We start from the raw sequence: 19469 nt of genomic DNA, 5'->3' as shown, positions 1-19469 counted from the left end.
CTGGGAAGCTTCGCTCAGGAGTCCTCGGGGACTTGGCGGAGGGGGGTATGTGTCCAGGGGGTGGGGCTGTGGGATGACAGGTGGCCTGGCCCTCGGGGAAGGGGCCATGATGCTGCAGAGGAAAGCCACACCCAGCCAATGAGAGCCGGGGGAGCTTGGCAACACCGAGCCATCTGCTGCCGTCATCGGGCCCTGCTGTGTGCCAAGGTCTGTGTTGGGCATCTCCACCATAATTATCTTTTTAAAGGCCGCTTCCAACATTTGCAGAACCCAGGGCATGCCACAAATCTAAATATTTAAAGGTTAGAGATCAAGCTACACACAGGGCCCAACACACTTCCCCCTGCCACCTCCCGCAGGTCCTGCAGTCCACTCCCCAGGGATCACCTTCTGGAGAGGGAAGCTCAGCCCTGCCTACGGCCCCAAGGGCTGCCAAGGTCTTCTGAACAGAGCAGGCAGAAGTCGGGCTTGGCCTGGGCTTCCTGGAAAGACCAGACCCTCCAGGATTTGGGATGGAGCCTGGCTCAGTCTGATGCCCCGAGGGGCCTCCCACTAACCAACACTTTGCTTTCCCCACTGAACTCCTGGGCAGTGTTAAGACATCTTCCCAAACTAGAGCACCAAGTGGATGGAGGAAGTGCAGCTCTCTGGGAGCTGGGTCTGCGTAGGAATGCCCTTGGTCATTGAACTAAAAGCAGCCCCTCGCTCGCTCTCTAGTTTCCAGCCCCCGCCAAGCTGTGGCTCCTGTCCCCTCACTCTCAGCTGTCCAGCACACATACAAGTCCCTCTCCCTTATATCCGTGTGCTGACCCAGTTCCAGAACTTTCAAAGACTTTCTGACAAGACTAAAAAAAAAAAATTCTTGCATTTGGATACGTGTGTGTGATATGGGGGCCCTCTAAAGCCAGGTAGGGCCGGGGGCCTCTCTTGGGGACCACAGTTATCCTTTCACAGGGAAGCCCCAGCAGGTGACATGTCCTGTTGGGTCACACACCTGAGTAGGAGCGCTCTGGGGTTCGAACCTGGGCTGGCCAGGCTCCTCAGAAGTCTCAGGCCAGCACACAGGGTCACAGTGGCTCCAGGTTGACCAAAGCTTCTTAACAATGTGTCGTGTGGCTCAGTGACTAGGGCTCACCTACAGCTCTGTAGGAAGGAGCTCTGTTCTTCATACCGCAAGGTTGCCTCATGGACCCTCTCTGAGCTTCTGCAGAGCCTTCCCTGGGTCAGCTTAGCTGTCCCGGGCTGTTGCCTCACAGTCGCAGGCCTGCCCGTCCAACACTGTCTTCTGTGGCACAAGCTGTGACAGACCTGGCACCTCAGCCACTCCCCAACTCAGGCCACACGCTGCTTCCAGTGGGGAAGCTGGCGTGAGGCTGTAATGCGGCCTCAGAAGCCAGCGTGGACCCTGCTGGCGAGGCCCTAGACACATCCAGCCTGTCTTCTCTCTCCTGGGAAGTCTCCCTACTGCCAGCCTGCCTGCTACACCGGCCAGGGGGCCTCTCCCTCCAGGGCTGCTTAAAACGCCCTCAGGGTAAGACCAGCTTCCTCCTGAGGCTCACCCAGCCCTCCTCCGCTCAGCTCCCGGCCTCACCTCACACTCATCTCCAGCCTGCGCTGTCCTCCCCACAGCCCTCCTGGACCAACCAGATCCTTCCCTGCTCACAGCTCCTGCAGACTGGCTCCTAGAATCTGAGGCTCTACTTCATGCACTAATCAACTCAAACAAGTGCAGTTACTGGGCCTGAGCTGAGCGGTGGCCTGCAAGACTGGATCCCTGCCCTGACCGAGGTGACAGTGTGGGATGGAGTGAGACCCAAACAGACACACATGGAAACAGGAATGCTGTTAGAACTGTGAGGAGCACTGGGAGAGAGCATCTCTGGGGTCCTGGGGTTGGGGAGGGCACGTATCCCACACAACAGAGACAATACATGAGGAGGCCTGGAGACTGGGCAGGAACTTGATGGATATTCATGGGGTTGGGGAGCAGGAGCCCTGGGATGGGCCACATGACAGGGCTAGGGAGGCCCTTTGGCCACATAAATGCTTGTCTGTCCTTGAAGCAGTGGGAAGCTGCTGAAGGATTTCAGCCAGGCAGAGGTATAAGCAATTTGCTCTCAGCAAAACTCCTCTTCCAGGAAGCCCTCCTGGATACCCTAGTTTGGATCAAGGTGCTCCTCCTCTCTTCCCTCCATGTTCCTTCATCTCGGCACTTAACCCACCACATTACAACTGTCCTCTCCATAGACTGTCAACGCCTTCAGGTTGGGGCCTGACTCACTTATTTTGTGTCCCAGCAGAGTCTGGTGAAAAACACTGTTTCCTTAACATAAGAGAAAGCCCTGATGTCCATGTGGTATAGCCCATGGGCCCAGCTCCAGTCCTTCACCTCGATCCCTGGACATCAACTCCTTGATGATGTGGCCCAAGGGTTTGCACAGGCCTCTGGGGTAGGTGCAGCCAGGTTCCAGGCAGAAATTCCCCAGCTGCTCATCTGTTTCATTCAGACAAGAGGGAGAGCGTGAGCCCAGTTCATCTTACTGAGAACCATTAGCCGGTTATTTAATGGAATCAAATTTAATAAAAGGAGCAGTTCAAGCAATTCTGGTGGATAAATGAGGATCTGGGTGTGACAGAGATGCTTACGTGACTTTAAAGAGGAAGCACGAGTGGTTTAATTTAGGAGTGAGTGACCCAGCAATACCACTACTGGGCATATACCCTGAGAAAACCATAATTCAAAAAGAGTCATGTACCACAATGTTCATTGCAGCTCTATTTACAACAGCCAGGACATGGAAGCAACCTAAGTGTCCATCGATAGATGAATGGATAAAGAAGATGTGGCACATATATACAATGGAATATTACTCAGCCATAAAAAGAAACGAAATTGAGTTATTTGTAGTGAGGTGGATGGACCTAGAGTCTGTCATACAAAGTGAAGTAAGTCAGAAAGAGAAAAACAAATACAATATGCTAATACATATATATGGAATCTAAAAAAAAGATGGTTCTGATGAACCTAGGGGCAGGACAGGAATAAAGACGCAGACGTAGAGAATGGACTTGAGGACATGGGGAGGGGGCCAGGTAAGCTGGGACGAAGTGAGAGAGTGTCACTGACATATATCCGCTACCAAATGTAAAATAGATAGCTAGTGGGAAGCAGCCGCAGAGCACAGGGAGATCAGCTCAGTGCTTTGTGACCACCTAGAGGGGTGGGATAGGGAGGGTGGGAGGGAGACGCAAGAGGGAGGAGATATGGGGATATATGTATGCATATAGCTGATTCACTTTGTTATACAGCAGAAACTAACACACCATTGTAAAGCAATTATACTCCAATAAAGATGTTAAAAAATAAAAAATTAAAAAAAAGAAGAAGTCTGCTGATTAGTGTGTCAGCCAGGTCATCTCCGGCTCTGAGCCGCTTGGCTGTAGCTCCCACCCAGTGTGCAAGGACCAGGGCATTTCCCCACAGACAGACACTCTGCCGAGGTCGCACCTCCTGCCGTCACCTCACAGGGCATTTCTCCCCTTCAGGAGTCTCTAGGATCAGGGATCTGTGTCTGAGAGATGTTAGGTAGCCCAGAGCCCCTCCCCAAAAAGCATTCCTCCAAATCACCCATTCCCCCAGGCTCTTAAAAACTCATTTCAGACTTCCGTTCTGGGAAGATGGGATAGGCTTACTTTTCTCTATTGCTCTCACTAAGTATAGCAAAACACGCTAGATATTATATCAAAAACTCACATAAGAAGATCCTGAAAGGTAGAGAGGGGAAGGCAAACTGGCTGAGGGCCTTGGGGTTCCCCCTGGAAGCGGCATGTGGCCTGAGGTCAGGTGTGGCTGAGTCATTGGTGTCTGTCACAGCTCATAAAAATATGTGGCAATAAGACAAATTTTCATTCTCCTCTAAGATTTCTAAATTGTTTAACAGCTAAAGCTAAAAAACTATAACATGTCTGATACAGTTCTCAATATATGTAGAAGAAATATTTAAGAGAGTAAAGGGACACAGAAGCACAATTTCTACATTTCACGTGAACTGTTAAATGTTGACACCAGTAGACTGTGATACATTATGTTTATAATGTAATACCTAGAGCAACCACTCAAAATGCTATGAAAAGCAATATACTCAGAAACACTACAGACAAATCAAAATGGAATTCTAAAAAAAGTTCCAGTAACACACTGGAAGGTAGGAAAAAGAGAAACGAAAAACAGAGAACGATCAGAAATCAAAATATGAAATGTCAGACTGAAAGCTCTAATATATCAATAACACAAGTACGACTAACAGGTTTTTGATGAGTGAGGAAAATCAGTTCAATAGAGGGAGAATCTTTGTATCAACCAATGGTGCTGGAGGAATTGGATATCCATAGGAGAATGAAAGCAACAAAGCAAGAGAGAGAGAGAAAAAGAGGGAGGGAGGCAGGGAAGAAGGAAGGAAGAAAGGAAGGAAGGAAGGAAGGGAGGGAGGGAGGGAGGAAGGTAGGAAGGAAGGAAGGGAGGAAGGAGGGAAGGAAGGGAGGGAGGAAGGAAGGGAGGGAGAGAGGGAGGAAGGAAGGAGGGAAGGAAGGAAGGAAAGAAGGGAGGGAGGGAGGAAGGAAGGAAGGAAGAGAGGGAGGGAGGGAGGAAAGAAGGGAGGGAGGGAGGAGGGAAGGGAGGGAGGGAGGGAGGAGGGAAGGGAGGAAAAGAAAGAAAGAAAAAAGAAGAAAAAAATTACCTTGACTTAAATTCACAGATGAATTCAAAATGGATCATAGATTTAAATGCAAAATATAAAGCTATATAACTTATAGAAGAAAATGTAGGCTAAAATCTTAGAGACTTAGGGCTTGGTGAAAACTCAGACACGCTATCAAAAGCATGATCCATAAAAGAAAAACAAATCAGTAAATTAAACTTAATTAAAATTAAATACTTTGTTCTGTGAAAGGCCCTGTGACAAGGATGAAGAGACAAGCTAGAGGCTGAGGGAAACTACTTGCAGATCACATATTTGACAAAGAACTCAAGTCCAGAATATATTAAGAACTCTTAAGATTCTGCAGTAATAAAAGAAAAGAAAAAAAAAAACAAGCAATTGAATTAGAAAATGGGTAAAAGTCATGAAGAGAATTCTTACTCTATCAGGAAATTTCTCCTTGCCTTCCGGGGGCCTAGCCCCTTCCTTTACCCTCTGCTAACTTTCTGAGAAAGACCCTAGTGCATGTTTCTTTTGTTATATTTGTGGCAATTTGTTACACAGTCAAAGAGAAGTAATACAGCAGGAATTCTTTCTCACTGGAATCCACACACCACACAATTCTGAACCATTGTCTTGGCAGGAATCTGGAACAGGGGAAAAGCTGTCAGGAAAGATTTTTACAAAGATCTCAGGGAGTAAGAGCCAAGGAATAAAGTGATGACTTTGACTTGTAAGATAAAAACGAATTTAATTCTCTTTACCTCGGCCTCTGCCATCTTTTCATTATAAATTAAGGGGGGAGAAAATCCTCTGCTCTCTTCAATAACTCTGGCTCCTTCAGTGAAGAATGTTTTAGGCACTGGAACATAATTAAAGATATATTATGTTTCTTTTATTATCATGATTATAATAATACATAGATTTCAGCGGTGCTTTCCAACGGAATTAAAATGAAGACAGATGGCTAACTTTTTGGTGGGAATTACAGTCTATAGGAATATTTTATACGGCAGCTTTTTAAAAAGGAAGGTGCAAACCTCTAATAAAATGCCTAGAAATTTCACCAGATATTTTCAATAGCTCTTCTTAGAGCAATATTTTAACAAAATTTTTAAATATTGATTGGTTAGTAGTTAAGTGGCAAATAATTTATTTAGAATTGTGACAACTATAATCCAAAACCTAGTTTTAAGTCTTTCATCATTTTGTCAGAAGGACATCAGCATTTCTCAGGAAGCTGTCCTACGCCTCCCAATGTGAAACCCTGAGGACACAAGATCAGTTACGGAGTTTTCTGGCGGGGAAGGGAGCCCTGGAATCCGATCACTAGGCTATCAAGTAAACCCCAAAATGAGGAATGCTCCATGAAAAAAAGGGGATGGAAGTTTCTCAAACATCAGTGTCATAAACAGTGAACAAAAGTTGTGGAGATGTTCCAGATCAAAGAAAGTTAAAGAGACATGGCTACCAAACGAAACATCTGATCCTCCCCACTGGCTCCTTGGCTGAGACGCAGTGAAAGCTACAAAGGATGTTGCTGGGTCCCCTGTAAATATTGCACTATGATAGATCATGTGAAAGTTATTTGTCAATGTTAAATATCCTGAAGTTGATAACTGTACTGGGACTGTGGTTATGTTAGAGATTATCTCCAGTCTTTAAAAAATACACATTAATGTATTTAGTAGGTTTAAAAAAAAATGATGTGTATAATTTAATCTCAAATGGCTCTGGAAAAAAACTCTCTCACTCTCTCTCTCCCTCTCTCTCTCTCTTTCTCTCTCTGTATATATGTATATATACATATATATCATATCTATTATATATAATAGATATCCTCATTTGTTTTATAAAAACATAGCTATATTTACATATAGATAGAGGTTATAAATACAGAATAGACATAACCACATTTGCTTTATCATATCTTCTCCCTATCTTCAGAGAGAGAGAGTGAAAGAGAAAATATATGATAAAGCAAATGAGGTAATTTGTTTAAGAAATCAGCAAATCATACATTCTTTGCACTATTCTTATTCTTGCAAATTTTCTTAGGTTTGATATCATTTTGAAATAAAAAATTGAAAGAACAGTTTGAAAAGTCATGTCAGTTTTTGCATGATGATACCACTTCCTAGTCTTGACTGACAGGCTAAAAATATAGGCTTTGGGCATCAAAATGCTTCCATTTGAATCCCACCATTCTCGCTTACCTGCTCCATGACCTCTGGTAAGCAACTGTATTGATATGTGCCTCAGTTTCCTCATCTATGAAATGGTCATAATGATGATTATGGTAATAAGAGCATCTACCTTGTGGGCTGCTTGTGAGAAATGAATGAGGTCTACGTAGAGGTGCTGGGAGCAGCACCATACCCAGAATCAGACCTCAGGAAGTGGGTTTATGATGCTTTCAAGGAATGCGTGCAATTACTCTACATGCAAGAGTAAGGGCATGATAAGAGCCAAGATGAGTTTAAGGCACAAAAGAAGAAAAAGAAGAAGAAGGAAGAGAAAGAGGAGGAGGAAGAAGAAGAGGAGGAGATGGAGGAGGAGGAGATGGAGGAGGAGGGATGTTACCTACAAGTAATCAAGATGCATAAGCTATAGTAAATAAAACAGTGTGACATGACTCAACACAGACAGATACAAAAATGGCACAGAATAGGAAGCCCATGAACAGTTCAAACATATGTGAGATGGGTATAGAAGAAGCATTGCAAAGCAGGAGAGAAAGGAAAGATGATTAAATAAATGATAGGACAATTAATGTTCCATATAGAAAAAATTAAAATTAGTCCATACACAAAAATAAATTCCAAATAAATTAAAGACCTAATCATGAAAAATGCAACCACTTTAAAGTTTTTTTTTAAATGTTTCTTAGACAAGAGAGAAAAACAAAACACACAAAAAGGAAAAGACTGATACATTTGATTGTATCACATTTAGGGACTTCTGCAGAGCAAAGGATGCCACAAACATAAAAGAAAAGCAATAATACTAAGAGAAAATATTTGCAATGCATGACACAAAGAAATAATTAATATCCAGAAAAAATACATAAGAGAACAATAACGAAATAAAACTAGCAGGAAGTTTACAGAAAAAGAAACCTGTCAGATAAGTATACAGGAAATGGTTCTTCTCACTAGCAATCAGGAACACATAGCCTAAAAACTTGGAAGTAATATTTTACTACTCAGATTGGCAAAAAAAAAAAAGAGAAATCTGACAATATTGAGTATTGCTGAATCTGTAGTGGGACAGATAATCCAGACCTCACTGGTGGAGAACAGTTCCAATAAGAGTAGAATTGCGCATACAAATGACACAGTAACTCCCCTCCAGGTGTGCCTCCTAGGGAACAGCTGCATATAGGTTCTAGGAGGTGGGACCGAGAAGGCTCATTGCAGCTACAGCCGTCATGAGAAAAGTTAGAAACAACCTAAATTCAGTCAGAACTGGAATGAATAGCGAAATTATGACATAGTGTTTCAACAGAATCATAGAGATTGTTAAAACGAATACACCTGATTCATAGGCTCAGAATGGGTAGATGACACAGATGTTACCTGTGCTAACATAGGTGGCATTCAGGTCAACATTTTAACACCTGGAAAACAACACAGGAAGGAAGCGTGGTCAGAGCAGGGGTGCTGCTTCCTCTGGAGAAGGAGAGAGGAAAACAAGACAGAGGAGGTGAACCAAAGAGCTTAACTCCATCTCTGGTGTTCTGTGTCTTTGATGGATGTGTTGATTTATCCATCTCCTTTGAAATACAGATATCTAAAAGAACAACCAAATTATTAAATGTGTTAATTCAGGGTGTTGGGTCCATGAATGTTTGTTACATTGATCTAAGTTTTAGAAATAATTTCAAAATATTCGAGAACTGGTTTTTCAAAAACTCTCCAACTACTCCATGTGTGGGAAATAGTGGACCTGGTTTCTTCCTGGGTCCCAGAAGAGCCTGGACGTCACCGGGGTGACACGGTGGAGATGCCCCTCTTCCTGACTGTGTCCCTGAAAGCCCTCTCATGCACAGTTCTCACATACGCCCTGGGGTGACCTGCCTGGTCACCTGACCTCACAGGCCACCTGTTAGCAGGTTACACTAGATAATCCCCAGGTCCCTATCACCAGTCCATAAAGGGGAAAGCACAATTTTTTCTTACGTCTTTCAACAGGCTGTTGTGTTATTTTTCTCTTCATAGAAATTTATTTATTGGAATTAAGAATATATATGATCAGGGACTTCCCTGGTGGTGCAGTGGTTAAGAGTCCGCCTGCCAATGCAGGGGACTTGGGTTCGAGCCCTGGTCCGGGAGGCTCCCACATGCCGCGGAGCAACTAAGCCCGTGTGCCACAACTACTGAGCCTGTGCTCTAAAGCACGGGAGCCACAACTACTGAAGTCCGCATGCCACAACTACTAAACTCACGTGCCACAACTACTGAAGCCCATGCACCTAGAGCCCGTACTCCACAACAAGAGAAGCCGCCGCAATGAGAAGCCCATGCACCACAACGAAGAGTAGCCCCCACTCGGCGCAACTAGAGAAAGCCCACGGGCAGCCAAGAAGACCCAGCGCAGCCAAAAATTAATTAATTAATAATTTATTTTTTAATTTATTTAAAAAAAGAATATATATGATCATTATGAAAAATTCCAATACAGAGAAACTAAAAGATGTTCCGTAATCCTATTTCCTAAAAAGAGTTAAAGGATATTATTAACCATTTGCTAGATTTCCTTCCAGTCAATTTTTGGAAAGGCAGGAAAACATATGCAAAATATAACTACATAACTATAACTCTGTAACTATCACTTTGTCTCTTATCTTCTATCCATATCAGTTCTGAGAAAGTTAAGTTTTTCATTTAAACTTATTGGATATTGTTGGAAACATTAGAGCATAATTGATTTAGCCATATTCCGACTGGTAATCACTAGTTTCTGGTTTTCGCTGTGGTCAGCAGTGCTGAATAGCATCCTGTTAAATATTTTAAGGAGCTTTTACCCTATTATTTCATTAGGGTAAGTTCCTGGAGGTGGAATTTTGGGGTATAAGGTTGTGAACAGTTTATATTTTGCTACAAATTACCAAATTGTCTTCGGAGAATTCGGTATCCCGAAGACTCAATAGTGAATGCTCACCTCACATTAGATACTGGCTACATGCTTTAAATGTGATAATAGATTGAAATCTCTCAACCTATGAGGTTGGTACTATCTTTAACCCCAAGTTACAGATGAGGAAACTGAGCACAAGGATGAAGATCCCGGCTACGCTCTCTGGGCTGGTAAACAGCAGAGCAAGAGTTAACATTCAGGGGGTTTAGAGCTGAACGCACATGCCTAATCACTACTATCTCTTTCAGATACTACTAATAGTATTTGAAAGCCAAGTAATTAAAACCTCATCCATAAAATGCAGATAATAGGGGGACCTATTTCATAGAGTTGTGTGGGGACTGAATGAGCTAATACAAAGAGTTGAGCAGAATATATAGAAGAATACGCAGCTCATCAGAAGCACTCAAGAATGTTGGATGTTATTATTTCTTCTATTATTTGTGAGCTTGAGCATTCTAAAGGTTTATCATCTATTTGTAATCCTTCAATGAATTGCCTGTTCATATAATTTGCACATTTTTTCCATTGGGCTTCTTAAATTTAACTTTTTCCCCCAGGACAGAGTGGTTTGTGTACCTACATAGGTCAAAAGTAGAAACAAGGGTTAGAACTTCTGTCACCTTCTGCCATTTACCGGGTACACTTTGCACTATCTGCCCTGCACGTCCTTAGTTCTGGCTTGCTGGTTCTCACCATCCTCTCACTGCCACTGTCACTCATTACACATGCTGATTTCCACGTGTAAACTGATAGATGCCGAGGCTGCTGTCTGTCTGACATACTAACTCCCAAAGGTCAGGGTCTTTCTTCTTCGCTGGGCTTGGTGCAGGCTTCGTAGAGAGTCCTCCCCATGGGAATAATTTCACCCATGTCCAGGATACAGGTTATTGCTCCAGACACAGAATATTAAATCTAGAGACAGACTGCTTGTCTCTGACTCTTGACTCAGTGCAAGTTCTGAGAAAGAGCATCTTTGTGTATATGACAGGCATCCATTGCCTTTTTAAGAAATAACAGTTGATGTTAATGGGGATGTTGCAAAGTTGTATGACTCTTTCCTTTTCTATTTGTACCTATGAGTATTTCTAACCCTCACTCTGCCTTGATCTCTGTCTCTCTTGGGTTTTTCCTCTCTGCTTCTCTGGCCTGATATTTCTCCCCCTATATCTGGCCCTGCTTTTCTCTTAGTCTCTGTCTCTCTCCCTTCTTCCTTCTTGTGATCACAGAATTAAAAATGACTTTAAAAAACAAAGATACCTCTGGGTAACTAAGAGTCTGCTTTATTCCGTAAAAAGACTGATTCACCATTAACATTAGACAAACATCTCCATACCTACATTTTCTCATTTTATGTAATTATTTTGATTTGACTCAATTAGATTTAACTTAATTTTCACACAATCCTAGAAGGTAAACATTATTATCCTCCCTTTTATTGGTTTAGAAACTGAGAGTCTAAGAAGCTTGCTCCGTTTGTCAGCAACAGAGCCACGATTTAAAGCCAGATTTGTCTAGGTCCCAAGCCCATACTTCCTGTTCTCCGCTGTCCCGGAATCATTTGTAAGTTGCAGCTAGAGTGAAACAGACAAGAGCATTGCCTACTGTCCCCTCAAAGTGAGAAAAGCCATCTGTCCAAAGGGACGCATGTGTGCTTTAGGGACTGAGCCCTGATGGGCTAACATGCCCCAGTTTCCAACTCGCTGAGGCACCCACCTGCCACAAAAGAGTAACACGAACCCCCTTTCCGCACGTCTCATTCACCCAGGAGAAGGAAGAGGGCTCTCAGCATGCTGGCCCCCAAGTCCATGCTGGCTCTCTGCTCCTGGCTCCTCAAAGGGCAGACAGGGAGGGCTACGTGACCCAAGACTCCGGAGGACAGGAGCCAAGCCCCTAAGCCCCACGTGACAGATGGGGAAGGAAGCTGCTACCACAGCCCAACACTGCTCAGTTCCTCTCAGCCCTGTCATCCTGGCCAGCACAGGGAGCAAAAGGGAGCTGGCCCACGGTGAGCAGCGGGGCGGGGGGCGGGTGGTACCGGTCACTACCCAACATTATATCCTGTAATCTTCCCCACACAGCACCGAACCCAAGTGCGGCTGGGTGCAGATTCTTCCCCAGAGACCCCAGCTGGTAAGTCTCAGAGAGGCATGTGGGCAAAGCTGGCCTGCCTGGACGTCCAGCTCCTGTAGTAACCCCTACAGCCGTGGGGTAGGGACAGGAAGTGCCCCCGAGCCCAGAGCACGGGGCAGTCACTGTTTTTGTGCCACGGACCCCCCTTTACATCTGGGGAGGCCTATGGATCACTTCCCAGAATAACATTTTTAAGTGCCCCAAATAAAGTACTTAGGGATTATAAAAGAAACCAGTGATTCTGAAATACAGGTATCCAAATATTTAGAAAACAGACTTGTGATACAGAAATATATGTGCTTCCTTACCCACACAGTAAATAGCAAGGTCTAGCAGCAGGTGAAATAATTACCACAATCTTGATGCCGTGATAAATGTGTTACTGAGAGATGTCTCTAACAACTGGAATATGGATGGAGATACCCACAGCTCCTACTAGTAATAGAATCACCCATGTGGTAATAGCACTGTGGCTTGTTGACTGCACTCACATTACAAGGAAAGGCTAAGTTTCCATTAGAGGTTAGAGGACAGAGATATAATTTTTTTCCCATCCAAGTTCACAGATCCCAGGTCAAGTGCCCTACCCGGGAGGACCCTCGGCTGTCAACACAGGCTCAACCCGCAGATTTGGGGCCACATGTCTCCGTACTTCTCCTTGACGGTCAAGCCACCGACTCCAGCGTGCAAGAAATGTCACTTTCTAAGATGTAAATCAACTTAATGACAGTTGTTGAGCTCCATCCAAATGAGCGGGCAGACATTGAAATCTTTTCTTTCTTGGGCTTCCTCAGCCAAATCCCTAACACAGCTAACTTGGTGAGTGCTTGCCGCCAGGCCTGGTGCTCTCTTACAATGTGAGTTTATTTGATCCCCATCACAACCCTGTGAGTCAGGTGTTAGCACTGACCTTCCTTTGACAGAGGAGGAAACTACACCACGGAGGTGTAGGGCCCCCCCAGGTCCACTCAGCTGGGCATTGAGCCCAGGCCATCAGCTGGCAGCCTGTGCTCCTCACACTGTGCTGTGCCCTCCATGGGTGGGTACCACCCACTGCCAAGGTCCAGCCGTCCAGCCGGAGGGCATCAGGTTGCACTGGTGGCCACTGACACCCGCAGATTGGGCCCCTTCAGAACGGCCACTTTTGCTCCTCTGAGTCTCCACGTGAATGGAGTAGGCTGTTCCCGGAGAATGCAGTTTGCTTCATTTCAGTTCATCCTTTTACCCAGACACACTTTATTTCACATTAAACATTTTGGCTCAGCCTTCACCTGCCCCAAGAAGGATACTCTCTCTTGCTTCTCCTGAAACATGTGGACTTTTAAAATCTTTATCCCACTTAATGGAGACATGTGTAGGAGAAATATTTCACTTTCCACTAAGCGAACTGTAAGAAAATGCCAGTGCAGACGTAATAATCCATGGGCAGTGGCTGGGGGCTGCAGGAAACACTCCAGGGGAGCTGCAAGCGGGCCCAGAGCTTTCAGGTGCACAAAGAGGTCTCAGGTTGATGTGAAATCACTGAGTTTCCAATTTTTGATAATTTTAAAGTGTTTTACCATGAGGCACGTCAAACCAAACACCAGTGTGTAACTTCTGCTCTAGACTGCCACTCGAGATCTCTTCCAGGGCTCGACCTTTCATATTTAAACTCACAGAGGGAATTTTCTGCAGCGACTTCTTCTTTTTCACCCTGCCATAACCTCCCGAGACCAGAAAATGCAGCATCTGCTACCTGCTTGATTGGAGGAGGAGGAAACACAGATGCTCAAAATGGTCCCATAAACTAGAATCTGAAAAGATAGGCTGACATCTAGCCAGTGTACCTAGGTGTGATTGGAGTCTCAGTGTGGTCTGGTGCCCCCCTCAGCCAGAATGGGTGCCCCACCCCATGCCCCTGTAACAAAGGCCCAGTTCTTAACTTGAGGTTGCTCCTTCACAGGTGTTGGGATGACTCCCACTAGACTGGGAGCCTGTGAGGTCAGGGGCCAGAGCACCTAGCCCTGCGCCTGACACAGCACAAGGTCTCAATAGCTTTTATTGAATAAAGGAATCAATTTACTTAGTCCACACCCAGGCTGAGCCAGCCCAGCCCCAGCCTCCCGCCTAGAGCGAGGTTGTGGACCTTACCTGTGGTTGGGAGGTAACCTGCTCCACCAATCAGAAGAGAAAAATCCCTGCACCTCTGATATTCTGCAGGCTCTGCCCCTCCTCCAGCATGGTCCCGTCATACCTGGGAAGCTCCTGTCCTCCCCCAGCACCTCGGCACCAGCCAAAAAGCATGCGATTCATGCCTGATGTGCCTGTAGTACTAGTCATGAGAAACCATCAAATCCACCATCATTGTGGGAGACTTTTAAAAAATTAAAGATAGGGAACACTTTAAACATACATTGATGTATCACACTTAAATAGAATGCTGCACCCAACAAATAGAAAATTGTCTTCTCAAGCATACATACTATATTTACAAACAAACATCTGGGCCATGAAGCAACTCTCAAAAATTTCAAAGACTAGGTGCCATACAGACCATATTTCCTACCACAGTGCAACTGAATTAGATAACAGCAGCCCAAAATACATTGTTTCCACATGTTTAGAAATTTAAAAATGCATTTCTAAGTAACTGGTAAGTCAAAGAAGAAGTTACATGAAAATTAAAAAGAGCTAGAACTGAATGATAATGAAAATGTCTCATATCAGATTTGTCGACTGCAAGTAAAATAATAATTAAGGAAATGTACAGATGTAAATACTTGGAAAAGAAGGACTGAGAAAGGCATGAGTTAGATGAGTAAGTCTGGAGATCTAATGTATAGCAATGCGAATATAGTTAACAATACTGTACTGTGTACTTAAATTTTGCTAAGAGGGTAAATCTTAAGTGTTCTCAATATGCGTGCACACACTGAGGTGATAGATACGTTAATTAGCTTAACTGTGGCCATTATTTCACAATGTATACATATATCAGAACACCAGGTTGTACACCTTAAATGTATCAAATTTTTATTTGTCGATTAATACCTCAATGAAGATGGGGGGGGATAGCTTGGGTAATGCTAAAGTTAATTTAAGACTGTGAAAAAATATGGTATAACATCTTTGAAAACAATTTTTTGTTCTCCGGTAAAGTTGAAGATTTGTTTATCATGTGATCCAACAATTCTATTCCTGGAGATATAACCAGAGACACTCTTACACCTGTACAGAGACACAGAAAAAAATATTCATAGAGCCTGATTTGTAGTAGCAAAAAAGATCTTGAAAGAACCACAAAATCCATCAACAGAAAAATGGATAACTAATTCATGATGAATTTTACAATGGAATATTATATAACTATTAATGAATGAACTATAGCAACAGAGACAACTTGGATAAACCTCAGAAACATGTGAAAAGTCAAATTGCAAAAGATGACAAGCAGAATGATGCCATTTTCATGAAGCACAGAAAGAAGCAAAACTAAACAATAAAAATTCTAGAGAACACATATATATTTTTCACTGAATAATATTTTTAAAAATCATTAGAATGATAAACACGAAATTTAGGAGAGGGAGGCGTAAGGGAAGGAATTCACAGGTAGGCAGCAGAGGTAATGTTCTAGCACTTTAATTTCGAGTTGGGCGCATGCATATTTGTAGGAAGATCATAGTCTGAGTTTTTCCCAGGTAAGTCCTGGTTTATTTCCATTATCTTTGTGTAACTATAATAGCATCCCTTTCATTCCCAAAAGTTTGACAAAGGCCAAAAGATCTGGATCATAATTATATAGTCTCCTTATTCATAATCCACATATGTTAAGGAGAATTTGATACTTATTAAAGGCTGCATAATTAAAGTGTAATTAAAATAAATGTGAATACTAACATGGTCATGTTGATAGAAATTTAAATTCTTACAACCATTCTAGTCCTAAGTATTCACAGCTTTAAAAGTTTACACAAGCTTTGACCCATTAATCCCACTTTAAGAAACATAGTTTAAGGAAATAATTGAACAAAGGTACAAGGATGTGTATATAAGGATGCTCACCACACAATTATTGAAAATTAAAAATCATAATGACAAGCAAAAGACAGGAACCAACCTAAATTGGCCCATGTCTTTAATGAAATAGTAAGCAGACAGGAGGGTGTATACCAGTAAACGTGTGCCTTTACCTTCATCATCTCACTTGAGTTTCAACAAGGAAATTGGTGGAGATACCTGTTTCCAGGAAAAGAAAAAAGGTAAAGGTTGTAGGCAAACATGGTCAGTGGTGTAGCCTTCTGGTCCAAAATCTTTTTCAATTAAAGAATGGTGCAACTTTGGACTGTGGTTAGCAGAAGTAATAAGGTAGAGTAAAGTATGCATTTGGGGATGAGCCACAGGGAATCTTATACATAAATGTGATCCATAAATCTTACCATAAATACATATATATGTGGTGTTGTTTCAATACTATTTCCTAATTATAAATGTTATATTTATGCCTTAACATACATATGGCTGTATGCAGTTCTGTTGATGACCCAAGAATAATACTGTGATACTAAATTTTCTCAACTATAACCAGGTCGTGATAAAAAGGATAAAGTCCTTGAAGGTACTAATGCAAAATTCATTATTAAAGTAATCAATCTTGAAATAATGAAACCACCAAAGCTGAAAAGCAACATTCACTCTCAAATTTTTTCCAGTGCCCTAGGGAAGCCAAGGAGCTGGGCAGCCACTGGTGAGACTTTGGAGAAGCCATGGATGCCATGTTCAACAACACAAAGCCCCCTTGGCTCAGGGGCTCCTGGCCAAAGAAACCTAGGCCTGGCTTGCTAAGAGCCCAGTTCAAAGGGAGGTATGGGACAGAGCATCTTTCTCAGGCTGGGCATCCAATTTCATCCATACTTGGCCATCTGCATGCTGTGTGAGAATTAGGAAACTATGGTGTAGGCAGTATTTCCCTCACTATCAAAAAGAACTTCATTCTCAGCCCGTATATCTTAAAGGTTGCAGAATTTGGCATTTATCAAATTTGAAGACCAGCAAAACTGCAAACAACCCAGATGCCTGTTTCTTAATTTCAATCTTGAGTAGAGGATTATCTGCTATCTGGGCATCTTAGGTGATGCAAGAAGCTTAGAGAACACTAGCAAACATTGGGAGTCTCACATTCCACCTTATTTTCTCAGGAGGAATTAAAATCTTTCTTGGCTTCTCTGCCTAGGAAGTAAGTCGCAAGTTATCTACAAATTCTCAATTTGCAGCTAACATTCTGCCCTGGAATCACAAGAGCTTAGTATAAACACCAATTTTCTTTCTGTTAACAAATGTCATCATATAAATAAATAGTCTGAAAATGGAATATCTCCTTTCCTACACAAACCCAAAGATCTAACTACATGGGTAATATTCCTGCCAGGATATTTCTTACTAAACAGTAAGACTTGACATGCGGAAAAAGGCAAAGATTTTTAGAAGGAGAAACAGTGTTGGGGATGAGCCGTGCTTTTTAAAAATTCTTTTAGCTCTAAATTTTATATACATTTTCTGTATGCATATTGAACTTCAATAAAAATTTAAATATGTAAATAGGGATAATTAATTATAAGACAATAACTAATATTGAATTTTTTAAAATTCTGCCATACATTGTCCATATGTTGTTGAACAAAGACATAATTTAGAAATAAATCCATAAAAGTTGAAAATAAGAAACAAAAAATAGAGCAAAGACAAAAAACAGGGTAGCGATTTTAATATTGAATAAAACAGAATTTAAGGTGCAAATTAACACGAGGGGAAAGATAGATATTATACATACTGGTAGAAAAAGGAAGGAAGAAAGGAAGGGAAAGAAAGAAAGTGAGGGAGGGAGGAAAGAAGGAAGGAGAAAGAGAGAAAGAGAGAAAGAGAGAGAGAGAGGAAAGAAGGATAAAAATCACGCATAGGTAGGCACCAAAAATATAATCTCAAAATAAAGAAACAACTGAAAGAATTACAGGGAGAAATAAACAATTATAGTTGAAGAATGTCATACATCTATTTTAGAAACTGAGATTTCAAGTAGACAAAAATAAGCAAGAAGTAAACAGTTTGAATAACATATAAATAAGCTCATAGTAATACATTTATACTCAATAAACAAAGAATACAAATTTTGTAGCACATTTCCTCTTACATCTCATTGGCAAGAAATTAATCATTTGACCAGACTTAACTGCAAAGAGGCTGGGAAATAAAGTTTTTCATCTATGTGCCCTGCATAAAATTGAGGGATTTATTACTAAGGTAAAACGGGAGGAAAAAAACCCACACAATACAAATGAGTAACAAAACACTGATTCTTTACAAATACTAATACAATAGACCTCTAGCAAGACTGTTCAGAGGGGGAAAGAGAGATAACATTAAAAAAATAATATACTATGACATAATTGAGAGTTTTAAAATTTTTTATAAACATCTACAAGAGCAAATTAAAAACCTCAAAAAATTGGCAAAAATTGGCAAAAATATAAAATGCCAAAATTAGCACAAGAAAAAAGTAGACAAAGATACCAATACCATCCAAATAATTGAAAAGGCAATCAAAGACATTCTTCCTTTAAAAAGCCCATGCTTACATGAGCTTATAAGTGAGTTCTACCAAATTCTACAGGAGCAAATAATTCTTATACAAACTTTTACAGAAAAAATTGAGTAAAATCTGTCCTGCTCATTTTAATAAAAGTTCATATTAATGATACTAAAACCAGATAAAGGCAGTATAAAAACAGACATTCACATATGAATATAGATGTAAAATTTCTACATAAAGTATTTTTTTTAAGTAAGGCAGACTGCCACATGCAGCGCGTCATTTGGATGTATCTGGAGTCTTGGAAGCTTGACTACCCTATGTTCTCCTACAGTGGACCCTGAGAGCTTGTTTGGAGGTTCTAGCAGGGAAGCGCAGCTAAAGGTATACACTTGGCTGAAGAATGGTCCTCCTCTAACAGGGAAGGTCATTCTCTTCATCCGAGTGTGCAGCTTTGGGAGGGACACACATTGAGTGGTGAGGGAGGAAGGGGACAACCACCTAGCCAGCTTGATCAGCCAAATCAACCCTGGTGATCCATGGGGTGACAGATGTCACAGCCGGATTCTACATAAAGTATTAACAAATCAAATTCAACTAAAAAGCTATAAATAGAAGAATGTCATATTCACATTCATTTATATAGGATATTTTTTGGTGGATATTTCTGGAGTTTAAGGTAAGTAAAATTTTTTGTACTACTTAAAAATATTTCATTGACGTTTATTATTTTTGTTTACAAGTCAGCTATCAGTAACAGAAGATCCAGGTTTTATGTAGTCTGAAGCTTATAAAATTCAGGAGCACTTATTTAAAAAAAAGAGAATACAAAACTATAAATACAAAATTATGTTCGGTAGTGAATATTTATTTAGTATGAGAGAAGAAATCACAGAAAATTATAAGTTTATAAAAAGCTAAATATACTACAAACA

This window comes from Eubalaena glacialis, chromosome 1 (genome assembly GCF_028564815.1).
Source record: "Eubalaena glacialis isolate mEubGla1 chromosome 1, mEubGla1.1.hap2.+ XY, whole genome shotgun sequence".
Lineage (NCBI taxonomy): Eukaryota > Metazoa > Chordata > Mammalia > Artiodactyla > Balaenidae > Eubalaena > Eubalaena glacialis.
Note: the sequence above shows the minus strand (reverse complement) of the source record.